The sequence below is a fragment of the Oryctolagus cuniculus genome, chromosome 14 (assembly GCF_964237555.1).
Source record: "Oryctolagus cuniculus chromosome 14, mOryCun1.1, whole genome shotgun sequence".
Taxonomy (NCBI): Eukaryota; Metazoa; Chordata; class Mammalia; order Lagomorpha; family Leporidae; genus Oryctolagus; species Oryctolagus cuniculus.
In genome coordinates, this window is record NC_091445.1 from 91,938,886 (window position 1) to 91,949,043 (window position 10,158).

At 40.0% G+C, this 10,158-nt stretch overlaps 1 pseudogene; it reads left to right on the forward strand.

The window, feature by feature from the left end:
• The first annotated feature begins 3,883 nt into the window (after positions 1 to 3,883).
• Positions 3,884 to 6,728, forward strand: LOC100342044 (dnaJ homolog subfamily C member 2-like; annotated as a pseudogene).
• Positions 6,729 to 10,158: the final 3,430 nt, after the last annotated feature.

Genomic DNA, 10,158 nt, shown 5'->3' on the forward strand with positions numbered 1-10,158 from the left:
TCCAGATGTCCATCGATTGATGACTGGATAAAGAAATTATGGCATATATATATATATATACACTATGGAACACTACTCAGTAGTTAAAGAAATGGAATCCTGCCTTTTCCAACGAAATGGATGTAATTGGAAACCATTATACTTAGGGAAATGAGCCAGCATGAAGAGAATGAAAAGTACTGTTAAAAGTAGAAGGAAAAAGTTTGACTCAAGTACAAGAAGTAAACAAGATAAGGAGATGAGTCTGTACAACCTTGGGTGAACACAGAGAGTGCAGTGCCCTCTGTTCTTCCAAACAATGTTCTAATCAAATTGTGTGGGAATATGGCCTTGGCCAGGCCAGTTCACAGACAACTTTAAAAACATTTGCCTCTGGCTGATTAGCAGCACTGCTAAGGTTAAGGTCAGGGAAGGGATTACATAAGAAAAGGGTATACAAGTAAAAAGAAAAACCAATGAAGGTGGTACTGATTGCTGCCAGAATGCTACATGCATTGCCCGTGATGCCTTATTCTGGTGCTGTGGTTGTAAGTTTCTAACAGATGAGAGTCTTTGTAAATCAACCTTATCTTTCTACTTTCATTGGTATGTAGACATGTTGCCCTTGACGCTTTATTCCGGTGCTGTGGTTTTAAGTTTCTAACGGACAGGAGTCTTTGTAAATAAATCTTATCTTCCTACTTTCAAGGGTATGTGGATGTTTATTCGTGAATTGAGCCTCTAATATTAAAGTCTGTGCACAGCTCTTGGCCATATCACTATCTGGTCAAAACAGCCGGTCCCAAGAGAAAATACCATATGTTTTCTGATCTTTGGTAACTAATAGAGTACCTAAAATGTAATATATAGGAGTGAAATTGACATTTTGAGATCCAATGATTATTTACAGCCCTTGTCTCTACTGTTGATGAACAGTGTTGTTGTTTTTTTTTTTTCCCATACTGTTTGTTGAACTCTGTACTTATGGTAGGGTTGATCTTATGAATATAAAGTAAACTGAAATAGATCTTTGTAAAATTTAAGAGTGGGAATAGGAGCAAGAAGAGGAAGAATGGTGGCAACATAGTGTGAGGTGGGATGGGAAGAATCATGTTCCTAAACCTATATATATGAAACACATAAAATCTGTATACCTTCAATAAAAGTAAAAGGAAAAAAACTGTATCAGCTTACATATTTTTAGATGAAAGTACAACTATTGATGAGGATGTGGAGAGAAAGGATCCTTGGTGAACATGTGAAATGTCACCACTTCTGTGGGAAACAATATGAAGGTTCCTCATAAAATAACTGAAACACCCATAGGACCCAGCAACCTCTTATCTGAGTAGTGCCCATCCATGGGAGAGATATTTGAGAGACAAAGCTCAATTTAGCTTGTGATAGTTCATCTTTTGAAAACCTGTCCCAAAGACAAAGTGACAGGAAATTAGGATATACACTTAAATCTATTTATTTCAACACTATAATAGAAAAAAAAAACATGAAAAATAAATCCATGTATGGAGATCTGTTTCCAAAAATGAAGGCATAGTTTTCCAGGAAGTACTATGTAGTTTGAAAAGAAACAAAAAATACCTGTATACCTTGTCCCGGAGTGATCTTTAGTACATATTAACTATAACCAAACAAGGTGAAGTGAAGTATATAAAGTGTGAGCCAATCACCTGAGAAACGGAGGGATGTGAGTATAGGTCAGTACGCTTTCAGCTGCACTTCACTCATTCCTCAGAGTTAAGGGCTACATCATTTATGTGACTCGATACAAGCACCATGATTTGACAAAAAATCACAAGATTTCTCAGTGGGTAGCAAATATAAGCTCCATTGACAAATGATAGAAACATGACATTCATTTATTGCATAATCTAATTGGTTTAATTTAGTATAACATTTCAAGAAAAACTTTTAAAAATGTATATTATAAAAATTTTTGTAGAAAATCCAGAAGCCAATTAATATTGATTCTTTCATTCATTAGTGAATGAACTTCTCTGAGCTCTGTTCTCAGTGAACAATCATGCATCGAACTGCAATAATATAGCATATTATACATGAAAATATAGCCAAAAAATATGGTAGCAAATAATTTTGATCCTCTTCAGACTGAAAGAATCACTGTTAGGTCAGAGATTTGCATGAATTACTTTGTAAATCAGTTGTGAAAAAATAAGTTCTTTAAGCAATATGTGCATCTACATGGAAATTAAGCAGAGCTGCTTCTCCTGTGATTACCAAGAAATCTCCATTTAAAAACATGGGAATTGACAGAAATTCATTTTGTAGCAGGCTGCGGTTCAATTTTTTTCTTGGAAGAGGTTGCGTTTCTGATGTAACATCAGTCCATAATGCACAAAGAAGACATTATAAAAGCTCCTTGTACCTGATCCATTAAATCATAATACTTAAAAGGCATTATTCTAGCATAAAGGTTTGTTTCCATTCCATTGTTAAAGCTATTCTAAAATATACTTTGTGTATGGAACAAAGATAATTGCTTCTGAATTTCACCCTCCGCTCTATAATTTAATAAACTTGTTAACATGCTAGGTTTTCTCCATATCTCCTTGCTGTTTCATGTTGGAGTGACTCAACGCTCAGCCCTTCTCTATCTTCCTTGCTTCTCTCTATTCTATGACTTTATTTTTTTTAAAGATTTATTTTTATTTATTTGAAATACAAAGTTACAGAGAGGTAGAGGTAGAGAGAGAGGTCTTCCATTCGCTGGTTCACTCCTGAGATGGCCACAACGGCCGAAGCTGCGCCGATCCGAAGCCAGGAGCCAGGAGCCTCTTTCTGGTCTCCCAAATGGGTGCAGGACTTGGACCATCCTCCACTGCTTCCCCAGGTCACAGCAGAGAGCTGGATTGAAGAGAAGCAGCCGCGACTAGAACCGGCACCCACATGGGATGCCGTCACCGCAGGCCAGGGCTTTAACCCACTGCGCCACAGTGTCAGCCCCCTATTTTATGACTTGAAATCCCTGCTATTTACGGATGACACCCACATTTGTACCACAAGATCACATCTCTTCCTGGAACTCCCACGGTCCTGTCAGTGACTTCCTTCTTACCATCTCCACTGGAGCATGTAACAAGTTATATATGTTGGTCTTAATGTGTAAGAAACTGAACTGGAAAATCCCCTCAAATCGGGTTTCATTCCCCATTTCTGTTGGTGAACCCACATTCCATTTCCCACATAAGAAGTCTGGTATTGATTCCTGAACCCACTCTTTCTACAGAAATTTGGCTCTAAGCTGTGAAGAAACATCACGGTGGCACTTCTACCTTTGAAACAAGTCTGTGATTTGGCCACTTACGAAAACCTTCTCTACCACCATTAAGGATCAAGCCACTATCATTCCATTCATCAGCTATGAAATGGTTTGTGTAACACAGAACGGTCTATGTTTCCAACCTTGAACCCTGGAAGCCTTCTCTTAACTTAGCATTCAGTACTTGGAGACATAAATGACATCGTGCCAATCCTTTTATCAAGCTCTCCTGTAACTAGGTTTTGCTGAGATCAAAAGAGAAATTCCTGGCTGCAAGATACTTTTCAATTTGTCTTCAGTATTCGCCAGTGTTTTTCTTCCATTTAAATCTCCATGACCACGAAAGCTCCATCCCAGAAGTGCTTACTGGTTGTCTCCATGTGCTGGTTCCTGGGCGCCATAGAGCCAAGGCGGGAGGCTCAGACGCTGAGGTAGAACTGTAAGGGGTGCCGAACGCCCTCCACCCAGGACATGAACTGGTGCCTTGGGCGCTTAGATGCAGGCCATCATACTGCTGTTGCACAGTGCCACCAACAGCCAGGGCACCGCCATTGCCCACGCTCTGACCCCTGGCACTGGCGGATAAGAGAGAGTTATCCCAAGTCAGAAGAGAAAGAATTGCATTCAGAAGAATTTCCCATGATGGAAACACTTGATCCCAAAGACTGGAAGAATCAAGATCATTATGCAGTTCTTGGTCTTGGCCATATAAGATACAAAACTATGCAGAGACAGATCAAAGCAGCACATACGGTAATGGTTTTAAATCACCCGGACAAATGGAGAGCAGCTGGTGAACCAATAAGAGACAATAATGACTACTTCACCCGCTTATGAAATGTTATCTGATCCAGTGAAAAGATGGGCATTTAACAGCGCAGATCCTTTTTTTAAAAACTTTTATTTAGTAGATATAAATTTTCAAAGTACAGTTTATGGATTACAATGGCTCCCCCCACCATAATTTCCCTCCCACCAGCAACCCTCCCATCTCCTGCTCCCTCTCCCATTCCATTCACATCAAGATTCATTTTCAATTATCTTAATATATACTAAATTGATCTTCTGTATATAAAGTAAAGATTTCATCAGTTTGCCCCCACACAGAACACAAAGTACAAAATACTGTTTGAGTACTAGTCATATCATTCACATTGAACTACACATTAAGGACAGAGATCCTACATGAGGAGTAGGTGCACAGTGACTCCTGTTGTTGACTTAACAAATTGACACTGTTGTTTAAGGCGTCAGCAATCTCCCCAGGCTCTAGTCATGAGTTGCCAAGGCCATGGAAGCCCCCTGAGCTCACTGACTTTGATTTCAACAAGGCCATAGTCAAAGTGGAAGTTCTCTCCTCCCTTCAGAGAAAGGTACCTCCTTCTTTGATGACCTGTTCTTTTCACTGGAATCTCACTCACAGAGATCTTTCATTTAGGTGTTTGGTTGTTTTTTTTTTTTTTTTTGCCAGAGTGTCTTGGCTTTCCATGCCTGAAATACTCTCATGGGCTCTTTAGCCAGATCTGAATGCCTTAAGGGCTGATTCTGAGGCCAGAGTGCTGTTTAGGACATCTACCATTTTATGAGTCTGCTGTGTAGCTGGCTTCCCATGTTGGATTGTTCCCTCCCCTTTTTATTCTATCAGTTAGTATTAGCAGACACTAGTCTTGTTTGTGTGATCCCTTTGACTCTTAGGCCTATCATTATGATCTATTGTGACCTGAAATTGATCACTTGGACTAGTGAGATGGCATTGGTACATGCAACCTTGATGGGATTGAATTGGTATCCCCTGGCATATTTCTAACTCCACCACTTGGGGCAAGTCAGCTTGAGAATGTCCCAAATTGTATATCCCCTCCCTCTTATTCCCACTCTTATATTTAACAGCGATCACTTTTCAGTTAACTTTGAACACCTAAGAATAATTGTGCGTTAATTACAGAGCTCAACCAATAGTATTAAGTAGATCAAAAAAAATACTAAAGGGATAAAGTATTAAATTGTACATCAACAGTGATGACAAGGGCTGATCAAGTCACTGTTTCTCATAGTGTCCCTTTCACTTCACCAGGTTTCCTTTTTGATGCTCAGCTAGTTGTCACCAATCAGGTCCTACTTTCAATAACTCTGTTCCTTCTAATAATGAAGCAAAGGACAATTTCATTGAAGTATTTTCCCCAGTGTTTGAAAGAAATTCTAGACGGAAAAATAAGAAAAAATTTCCCTAAACATGGTGATATGAATTCTTCATTTGAAGATGTAGATGCATTTCATTCTTTCTGGTATAATTTTGATTCTTAGAATTTTCTTACTTAGATGAAAAAGAAAAGGAAAAAGCCGAATGTCACGATGAGAGGAGATGGATTGAAAAGTGGAACGGAACAAACAGGGCTCAAAGACAAAAGGAAATGAATATTAGTTGACAATACATATAGCTGTGATCCAAGAATAAAAAAATTCAAGGAAGAAAAAGCCAAGAAAGAAGCAGAAGAGAGCAAAAGCAGCAGCAAAACAGAAGAAGCAAGAAGCTAAAGAAAAACAAAGACAAGCTGAATTAGAAGCTGCTTGGTTAGCTAAAGAGAAAGAAGAAGGTAGACAGCAAGTGTTGATGGCAAAGAAGGAGAAGTCCAGAAAAAAAGCCATTAAAATGGAAAGGCACAAACTTCGAAACTCATGCAAGAGCTGGAATCACTTTTCTGACAACGAGGCAGAGCAGGTTAAAATGATGGAAGAAGTGGACAAACTCCATGATCAGCTGGAATTAGCAAGCTTACTGTGCTTGAATGAAACACATCACCCACAGAGTAAGTAGGAAAGACAGCTCTCGAAAAACCAGAAGAAATAAATGAGAAAATCAGAAAAGAGAAAGAGGAAGCTGAGACTCATATGCAACAAGCATCTACGAATGTGGAGAAATCAACTGGTGGGGGTGGAAGTGGCAGTAAAAATTGGTCTGAAGATGATCTGTAGTAACTAATTAAAGCTGTCAATCTCTTCCCTGCTGGAGCAAATTCAAGATGCGAAGTTATTGCTGGTTACATGAACATGCATTCTTCTGGAGTCAGAAGAACTGCCAAGGCAAAGAGTCTTCAAAAACTTGACCCTCATCAGCAAGATGACATAAACAAAAAGGCTTTTGATAAATTCAAAAAAGAATATGCAGTGGTGCCTCAGGCAGACAATGCAACACCTACGCATGGACCTCGAATCATTCTGAATAGAAAGTCCACGCACAGATTTCATCCATGGACAGCGGAAGCACAGAGGCTTCTGGGACAGGCTTTGGAGACGTACCCAGTAAATACAGCTCAGAGATGGGAAAAATAGCAGAAGCAGTCCCTGGTAGGACGAAGAGGTCTGCATGAAACGGTCTGAGGAACTTCGAGATGGTACAGCGAAGAACACTGCTCAGGAGCAAGGGCTGTAAGCAAATAGAACCAAGAAATGACTTTCTGACAGTCTTTGTCGAGTGTGAATTTTTATAATAAAATCAAAAATACTGTACAGATTCTATTTATTTATTTTTGACAGGAAGAGTTAGACAATGAGAGAGACAGAAATGTCTTCCTTTTTCCGTTGGTTCACCACCCAATGGCTGCTGCAGCCGGTGCTGCCTCCGGTGCACTGCGTCGATCCGAAGCCAGGAGCCAGGTGCTTCCTCCTGGTTTCCCGTGCCAGTGCAGGGCCCAAGCACTTGGGCCATCCTCCACTGCACTCCCTGGCCACAGCAGAGAGCTGGACTGGAAGAGGGGCAGCCGGGACAGAATCCGGCGTCCCGACCGGGACTAGAACCCGGTGTGCCAGCTCCACAGGTGGAGGATTAGCCTAGTGAGCTGTGGTGCCAGCCAGATTCTCTTTCTTAAAACCATACTTACAGTAATTTGAGAAATGTGCTGCTTCCAATACAATGTCTCAGAGCATAAATATCAACCATCTGACCAAAAAAACCAAAATCTGCACACAGACCCAACCCACACACACAAGGGAACCTCAAGAAGTTTGAGGAGAAATGGAATTAAAATGGCCAGCGCCACGGCTCACTAGGCTAATCCTCTGCCTGCGGCGCTGGCACACCAGGTTCTAGTCCTGGTCAGGGCGCTGGATTCTGTCCCGGTTGCCCCTCTTCCAGGCCAGCTCTCTGCTGTGGCCCGGGAGTGCAGTGGAGGATGGCCCAAGTGCTTGGGCCCTGCACCCCATGGGAGAAGCACCTGGCTCCTGCCATCGGATCAGCGCGGTGCGCTGGCCACAGCGCGCCTGCTGTGGTGGCCATTGGAGGGTGAACCAACGGCAAAAAAAGGAAGACCTTTCTCTCTGTCTCTCTCACTGTCCACTCTGCTTGTAAAAAATAAATTAATTAATTAATATAAAAGAAGTGGAATTAAAAGATAAGTCTATTTTGGTGTAATTTTTTTGAAATCAATGATTTTTTTCATGATTTTTATTTTAATGAACTCTTTGAAGTCCCAGTCTCATTTTAGGATAAGAAAATGATTCTGAATATTAAAAAATCTCATGATAGTTTAAGTTTTTTAAAACTGTAGATTACCCTTACAATTAGGATATCAACTATATGATACAAAGAACTAAACCCTATATCTGTTTCTTCCATGAATTTTTATAGAGTGACTTCCCTTTTTTCTTAAACTAATCTTTGAAACATGGAAGTCAAATATATTGGGATAAGAATTCTCAGGTTGTTCTGATCAAAATTTTATGGGAGAATTATGATCTGGTTTATTTAGGTACCTCATTTCTTTTAAAAAGCTTTCTTTAGTATTTTATTTGAAAGGCAGTGTTACTGACAGGCAGAGGCAGAGGGAGAGAGGTGTCTTCCATTTGCTGGTTCATTCCCTAAATAGCTGCAATGGCCAGAGCTGAGCTGATACGAAGCCAGGTGCCAGGAGCTTCTTCCAGACCTCCCACACAGGTGCAGGGGCACAAGCACTTAGGCCATCTTCTACTCCCCTCCCAAGCCGTAGCAGAGAGCTGGGTCAGAAGAGCAGCAGCCAGGACTCGAACCGGCACCCATATGGGATGCCAGCACCACAGGCGGCAGCTTTACCTGTCATGCCACAGCTCTGGCCCCAGGAACCTCTTATTTCTTTAACAGCTATCAAAGCTCCCATAAATACCCCCAGATATCTCATACTTTAAAGCCAGTTTTTTATTTATATTATTGTATTCATCTTTCTACAAATATATACCATTCAAATCCTTGTTTCATGGGCTATGATGGATTGTAAACTTAAAGATGATTGATACCTTCTTCAAAAAACACTCAACCCTGGAGCATAATGGCCAATAGCAATCTTGAAGTTTCCAGCTTTTCTCACATTTCCTGCTAATCCTGCATGTGACACTGGAATCCTCAACACACAGGCATGCCTGATTAATGTTTCGTTTGGGAAACTCCTTGGCGAGTCCCAGTCCTGTGAAATAGCAGAGGCAGATGGAATAAGGGGTCTTGTGAGTGTAATCCCAGCCCAAACTTTAAAGAAATAACACAGGTATGTTGTGTATTTAGGGAACACTGGGAGAGTCCTATGACCAATACTCCTAATTGTTGTTGAATGTCTGCTGTAGGTATTACATGTCTGGAAGCTCAATGGCTGCCATATTTTACTTTATTTTCAAAACTTGAAACTGGTTCTGATGGTTGCTGTATGCAGAAACTGTCAGCCCTTCATTATTTACCTACATCTCCCTACACTTAATGCAGTGAAGGAAACTCATGTGATGCATAACAACAAAGACATCCAATGCTCACCACCCAACACCCGTTTTATTTTGCCTGGGGGTAACTGGATAAAAGTTTCAATCTTTCATTATGCTTACTTTTTAAAAATTCAAAATTATTTTCATTTCTTATTACTTCCATTTTTCATATTTGTATGGCTAAAAGTATCCTTTTGTCATTCCTAGTGTATTCTTATACATGAATCCCAAATTTCACTTTATTATTCTTTTCAAATTAAAAATATACCATTTTACCTTATGACATGTGAGATCACACAAACAAAAATGTCAAGATCACTCATGCCCTCATTTTTTATTACTCTCAACAGCAGTATATTACAGATTTACTCCAATTCAAACATAAAAATAAATTATGATATGTATTTTGGCATCTTGCTCTGAACAATGAAACATAAAACATTATCATAAATAGTTTCCTCTGAACAAACTATAAATCATTTACCTTTATTTATCTGACTTTTGAAAATGACTCTAAGACTTAGCTGTATCTATCCATTTCAAAAAGGAATAAAAACAAAGCCTTGTCTATACCACATTGAATATATTTTATTTCACAGCTTTATTTCTAGTTTGAATTTATGCTGGGAACTGATGGCTTATGTTCTTTTTTTCCTGGGTATAAATAAATCTGTGTGATAAAAGGAATGTGCATAATGATTCTTTCAACAAAAACATGACTGGCATGAATAGTTCCAAATGAATGAACATGATTTGGGACATCTGGTCTACTTGTGAGGAAGGTTATATGTGCAGGCAGACACAAATACACACACACACACACACACATGCACACACACGTACCTAGTAACAGAAGGATGTAACACCAGGCAATAAATACCCAACACAGAAAAAATGGGCAATTCTTCATGAGGAGAATTTGAGTCCTGGAAGGGTTTGTGCAAGAACAAACTCTAACTGTGTCTTAAAAACACAGTAGCTGCTGTCTAGGAATACAAAGACCTTAAGCATCAAATAGCTTGGTGTGCCCAGGAGGAACGGAGCAGCTGGACATGACTAGTGCCCATGGTGGGTCACTGGCACCAGGTCAGATGCAATGAACAGGATATGGAGACAGTCTCCTGTGGCACATCAAGGAGCTGTCAGCGAGCTTTTGCAGGTCT